General features: G+C 70.6%; 1 non-coding gene across 1 annotated transcript; it reads left to right on the top strand.

Moving 5' to 3' along the window:
- Positions 1-3,104: 3,104 nt before the first annotated feature.
- LOC135979319 (5S ribosomal RNA) lies at positions 3,105-3,223 on the top strand. The gene has a single exon (XR_010596652.1). It is a non-coding gene; the product is annotated as a 5S ribosomal RNA (ribosomal RNA).
- The last annotated feature ends 1,777 nt before the right edge of the window (positions 3,224-5,000 follow it).

Genomic DNA, 5,000 nt, shown 5'->3' with positions numbered 1-5,000 from the left:
CTGACCGGACGGGAAAGAGGCCACCGGGCGTCCCCCCCCTTAAAACCTAGGGGTTGACCTGGTGGCCGGAAAGCGAACCGGCCAGCAGGTGAACCCTTTCGATTCCACGGGTTGACCTGGTGCCCGGGAAGCGAACCGGCCAGCAGGTGAACCCGTTCGATTCCACGGGTTGACCTGGTGCCCGGGAAGCGAACCGGCCAGCAGGTGAACCCGTTCGATTCCACGGGTTGACCTGGTGCCCGGGAAGCGAACCGGCCAGCAGGTGAACCCGTTCGATTCCACGGGTTGACCTGGTGCCCGGGAGGGGACTCTGAAAATTTTTCAGCCCTTTCGACTCGGGGTTGACCTGGTGGCCGAGAGGGGACTCGCACGGCAGGCAAGCCGCCCTGGGCTCACCCTCCCCGGCCGCAGCGAGGGACTGCCACCCGGCCGACTGGATCGGGCCCCTGGAAGTCTGGAAAAAAGAATGGAACCTGACGCCTCCGAGGAGGGGGCGCCCAGGGAAGGAGGGAGATCCGGGTTGACCTGCTGACCGGACGGGAAAGAGGCCACCGGGCGTCCCCCCCCTTAAAACCTAGGGGTTGACCTGGTGGCCGGAAAGCGAACCGGCCAGCAGGTGAACCCGTTCGATTCCACGGGTTGACCTGGTGCCCGGGAAGCGAACCGGCCAGCAGGTGAACCCGTTCGATTCCACGGGTTGACCTGGTGCCCGGGAAGCGAACCGGCCAGCAGGTGAACCCGTTCGATTCCACGGGTTGACCTGGTGCCCGGGAGGGGACTCTGAAAATTTTTCAGCCCTTTCGACTCGGGGTTGACCTGGTGGCCGAGAGGGGACTCGCACGGCAGGCAAGCCGCCCTGGGCTCACCCTCCCCGGCCGCAGCGAGGGACTGCCTCCCGGTCGACTGGATCGGGCCCCTGGAAGTCTGGAAAAAAGAATGGAACCTGACGCCTCCGAGGAGGGGGCGCCCAGGGAAGGAGGGAGATCCGGGTTGACCTGCTGACCGGACGGGAAAGAGGCCACCGGGCGTCCCCCCCCCCTTAAAACCTAGGGGTTGACCTGGTGGCCGGAAAGCGAACCGGCCAGCAGGTGAACCCGTTCGATTCCACGGGTTGACCTGGTGCCCGGGAAGCGAACCGGCCAGCAGGTGAACCCGTTCGATTCCACGGGTTGACCTGGTGCCCGGGAAGCGAACCGGCCAGCAGGTGAACCCGTTCGATTCCACGGGTTGACCTGGTGCCCGGGAAGCGAACCGGCCAGCAGGTGAACCCGTTCGATTCCACGGGTTGACCTGGTGCCCGGGAGGGGACTCTGAAAATTTTTCAGCCCTTTCGACTCGGGGTTGACCTGGTGGCCGAGAGGGGACTCGCACGGCAGGCAAGCCGCCCTGGGCTCACCCTCCCCGGCCGCAGCGAGGGACTGCCACCCGGCCGACTGGATCGGGCCCCTGGAAGTCTGGAAAAAAGAATGGAACCTGACGCCTCCGAGGAGGGGGCACCCAGGGAAGGAGGGAGATCCGGGTTGACCTGCTGACCGGACGGGAAAGAGGCCACCGGGCGTCCCCCCCCCCTTAAAACCTAGGGGTTGACCTGGTGGCCGGAAAGCGAACCGGCCAGCCGGTGAACCCGTCCGATTCCACGGGTTGACCTGGTGGCCGGGAAGCGAACCGGCCAGCAGGTGAACCCGTTCGATTCCACGGGTTGACCTGGTGCCCGGGAGGGGACTCTGAAAATTTTTCAGCCCTTTCGACTCGGGGTTGACCTGGTGGCCGAGAGGGGACTCGCACGGCAGGCAAGCCGCCCTGGGCTCACCCTCCCCGGCCGCAGCGAGGGACTGCCACCCGGCCGACTGGATCGGGCCCCTGGAAGTCTGGAAAAAAGAATGGAACCTGACGCCTCCGAGGAGGGGGCGCCCAGGGAAGGAGGGAGATCCGGGTTGACCTGGTGACCGGACGGGAAAGAGGCCACCGGGCGTCCCCCCCTTAAAACCTAGGGGTTGACCTGGTGGCCGGAAAGCGAACCGGCCAGCCGGTGAACCCGTCCGATTCCACGGGTTGACCTGGTGGCCGGGAAGCGAACCGGCCAGCAGGTGAACCCGTTCGATTCCACGGGTTGACCTGGTGCCCGGGAGGGGACTCTGAAAATTTTTCAGCCCTTTCGACTCGCGGTTGACCTGGTGGCCGAGAGGGGACTCGCACGGCAGGCAAGCCGCCCTGGGCTGACCCTCCCCGGCCGCAGCGAGGGACTGCCTCCCGGCCGACAGGATCGGGCCCCTGGAAGTCTGGGGGGGGGGGGGAATCGCCCCACGCCTCCGAGGAGGGCTGCCCGGGCGGGCCTGGCCCCGGAGCTCGAAAAAAAAAAAAAGGATCGGGCCCACTAGAGACATGGACCAGGCCGCCCTGGGCTCACCCTCCCCGGCCGCAGCGAGGGACTGCCTCCCGGCCGACTGGATCGGGCCCCTGGAAGTCTGGGGGGGGGGGGAAATGGAACCTGACGCCTCCGAGGAGGGGACGCCCAGGGAAGGAGGGAGATCCGGGTTGACCTGGTGACCGGACGGGAAAGAGGCCACCGGGCGTGCCCCCGTTAAAACCCCTAGGGGTTGACCTGGTGGCCGGAAAGCAAACCGGCCACTGGGTAGGCCGGTCGGCAACCTAGGGGTTGACCTGGTGGCCGGGAAGCGAACCGGCCAGCAGGTGAACCCGTCCGATTCCACGGGTTGACCTGGTGCCCGGGAGGGGACTCTGAAAATTTTTCAGCCCTTTCGACTCGGGGTTGACCTGGTGGCCGAGAGGGGCCTCGCACGGCAGGCAAGCCGCCCTGGGCTCACCCTCCCCGGCCGCAGCGAGGGACTGCCCCTCCCCACCCCCCGGCTGACAGGATCGGGCGCACTGGAAGTCCGGGACAGTATTTTCCCCGACGCCGGGGAGGGCGGGCGGAGGGGCTCTGGCGGCCAGCCCGGGCCCCGGAGCTCGAAAAGGAAAAAAGGACCGGGCCCGCGAGAGACGGGGGCCCTGCCGCAGGGGGGGGGGCAGTCCGACCGGGGCTCACCGTGCGGCAGGCCCGGGCGTCGGCAGGGGAAAGCGGGCGAGGAGGCGCGGGGCCGGGTGCCTACGGCCATACCGGACCGAACGCCCCCGATCCCGTCCGATCTCGGAAGGTAAACCGTCCCGGGCCTGGCTAGTACTTGGATGGGTGACCGCCTGGGAATCCCAGGTGCCGTAGGCAGCTTTTCCCGGTCCGAGTCAGCTCTCTCTCCTTTTCTGGGGGGGAAGGAGAGGGGGGGACGGGCCGGAAAGCCCCTCGTCGCTCCTGCCGAGTCGGAGGTCGCGGCCGCAGGTCACGGGTCTGGGCGCCTGGGGTCCGGCTCCCCACCCACCCGGCTTCCTCCGCGGAGGACCCCCCCCGGGGCCACCGAAGCCGCTGGGGGAGACGCCGGGCATGGGGCGGACTGGCCCGGACCCTCCCGGCCGCCGGCCCGCAGGTCCGCCCCGAATCCCCCCCCGCGGCCACCCAGGCCAGGCCTGGCCAGGCGGGACGGACGGCGGGTGTCCAGCGCCCAGCGGCTTCCTCCAGCGGGGACCCACGGACCCCAAAGCCGCAGGGGGAGGCCCCGGGCCTGGGACGGACTCGCTCGGACCCCCTGCGCCCGGCCGCCGGCCCGCGGGACCGCCCCGAATCCCCCCGCGGCCACCCAGGCCAGGCCTGGCCAGGCGGGACGGACGGCGGGTGTCCAGCGCCCAGCGGCTTCCTCCAGCGGGGACCCACGGACCCCAAAGCCGCAGGGGGAGACCCCAGGCCCGGGACCGACTCGCTCGGACCCCCCGCCTCCCCTGCGCCCGGCCGCCGGCCCGCGGGACCGCCCCGAATCCCCCCGCGGCCACCCAGGCCAGGCCTGGCCAGGCGGGACGGACGGCGGGTGTCCAGCTCCCAGTGGCTTCCGCCAGCGGGGACCCACGGACCCCAAAGCCGCAGGGGGAGGCCCCGGGCCCGGGACGGACTCGCTCGGACCCCCCGCCTCCCCTGCGCCCGGCCCCCGGCCCGCGGGACCGCCCCGAATCCCCCCGCGGCCATCCAGGCCAGGCCTGGCCTGGCGGGCCGGTGTGCAGCTCCCCCGGGCTTCCTCCCCCGACGACCCGCGCCCCCCTGAGCCGCAGGCGGAGACCCCGGCCCCGGGGCGGACCGGCCCGGGCTCGCCCGAGCCCCCTGCGCCCGGCCCGCAGGACCGCCCCCCCGAATCCCCCGGGAGAGGCCCGGCCTGCACGCCACTGACGACCCGCGGCCCCCAAAGTCGCAGGAGGCGCCCCCCCCCCCCGGTTAGCCCCGTCTCGCTCCGCGCCCCCCGCCCCTCGCTGCCGGGACCGGGCGCCGCCCCAGAGTCAGCCGCAGCCGGCCGGCCTGAGAGCTGCCCTCCTGTGGACGACGGTGAGTTTACCTTGATACTAACCGGCCGTCAGCCAGGTCAACCCCATTGCTAGACTGGGGTGGACCTGGTGGCCGAGTGGGGACTTGGAACATTTGACAGCTGCTTCCCGGGGCTTGACCGGTTGTCCTGAACGCCCCCCACCCCCACCCCCAGCCCCCGGCTCCTGCTCCCCTCTCCCCAGCCTCGGTGCTCCGCTCCCTGCCTCGGAGGCTGCCTCTCTGCGGCGCCTGCATCGCCTCCGAGGACGCGCACCCTCCGGAGGCTGGACGTAAACCCACCACTGCCGCCGACCCGGCTCTCCGAGGGACGACTGTGAGGCCCCCCACCCCACCCCACCCCCGGACCGCCCTGGGGACGACTGCTAAGCCTCCCCCACCGGACCGCCCGGGGGAAGACTGCGACGCCTCCCGCCAGGCCCCCACCCAGCCTGGGGGAAGACTGCTAAGCCTCCCCCCCACACACACACACACACACTGTCGGGGGATGACGATTAAGCCTCTCCCGGACTGCCCGGGGGAAGACTATTAAGCCTCCCCTGGAACCACTATTAAGCCTGCCCCCGGAGTCCTCGGGGGATGA

Source organism: Chrysemys picta, unplaced genomic scaffold (assembly GCF_011386835.1).
Source record: "Chrysemys picta bellii isolate R12L10 unplaced genomic scaffold, ASM1138683v2 scaf763, whole genome shotgun sequence".
Taxonomy (NCBI): domain Eukaryota; kingdom Metazoa; phylum Chordata; order Testudines; family Emydidae; genus Chrysemys; species Chrysemys picta.
The sequence above is the reverse complement of the archived record's forward strand: the minus strand, read 5'-3'. Positions and strand labels throughout refer to the sequence as shown.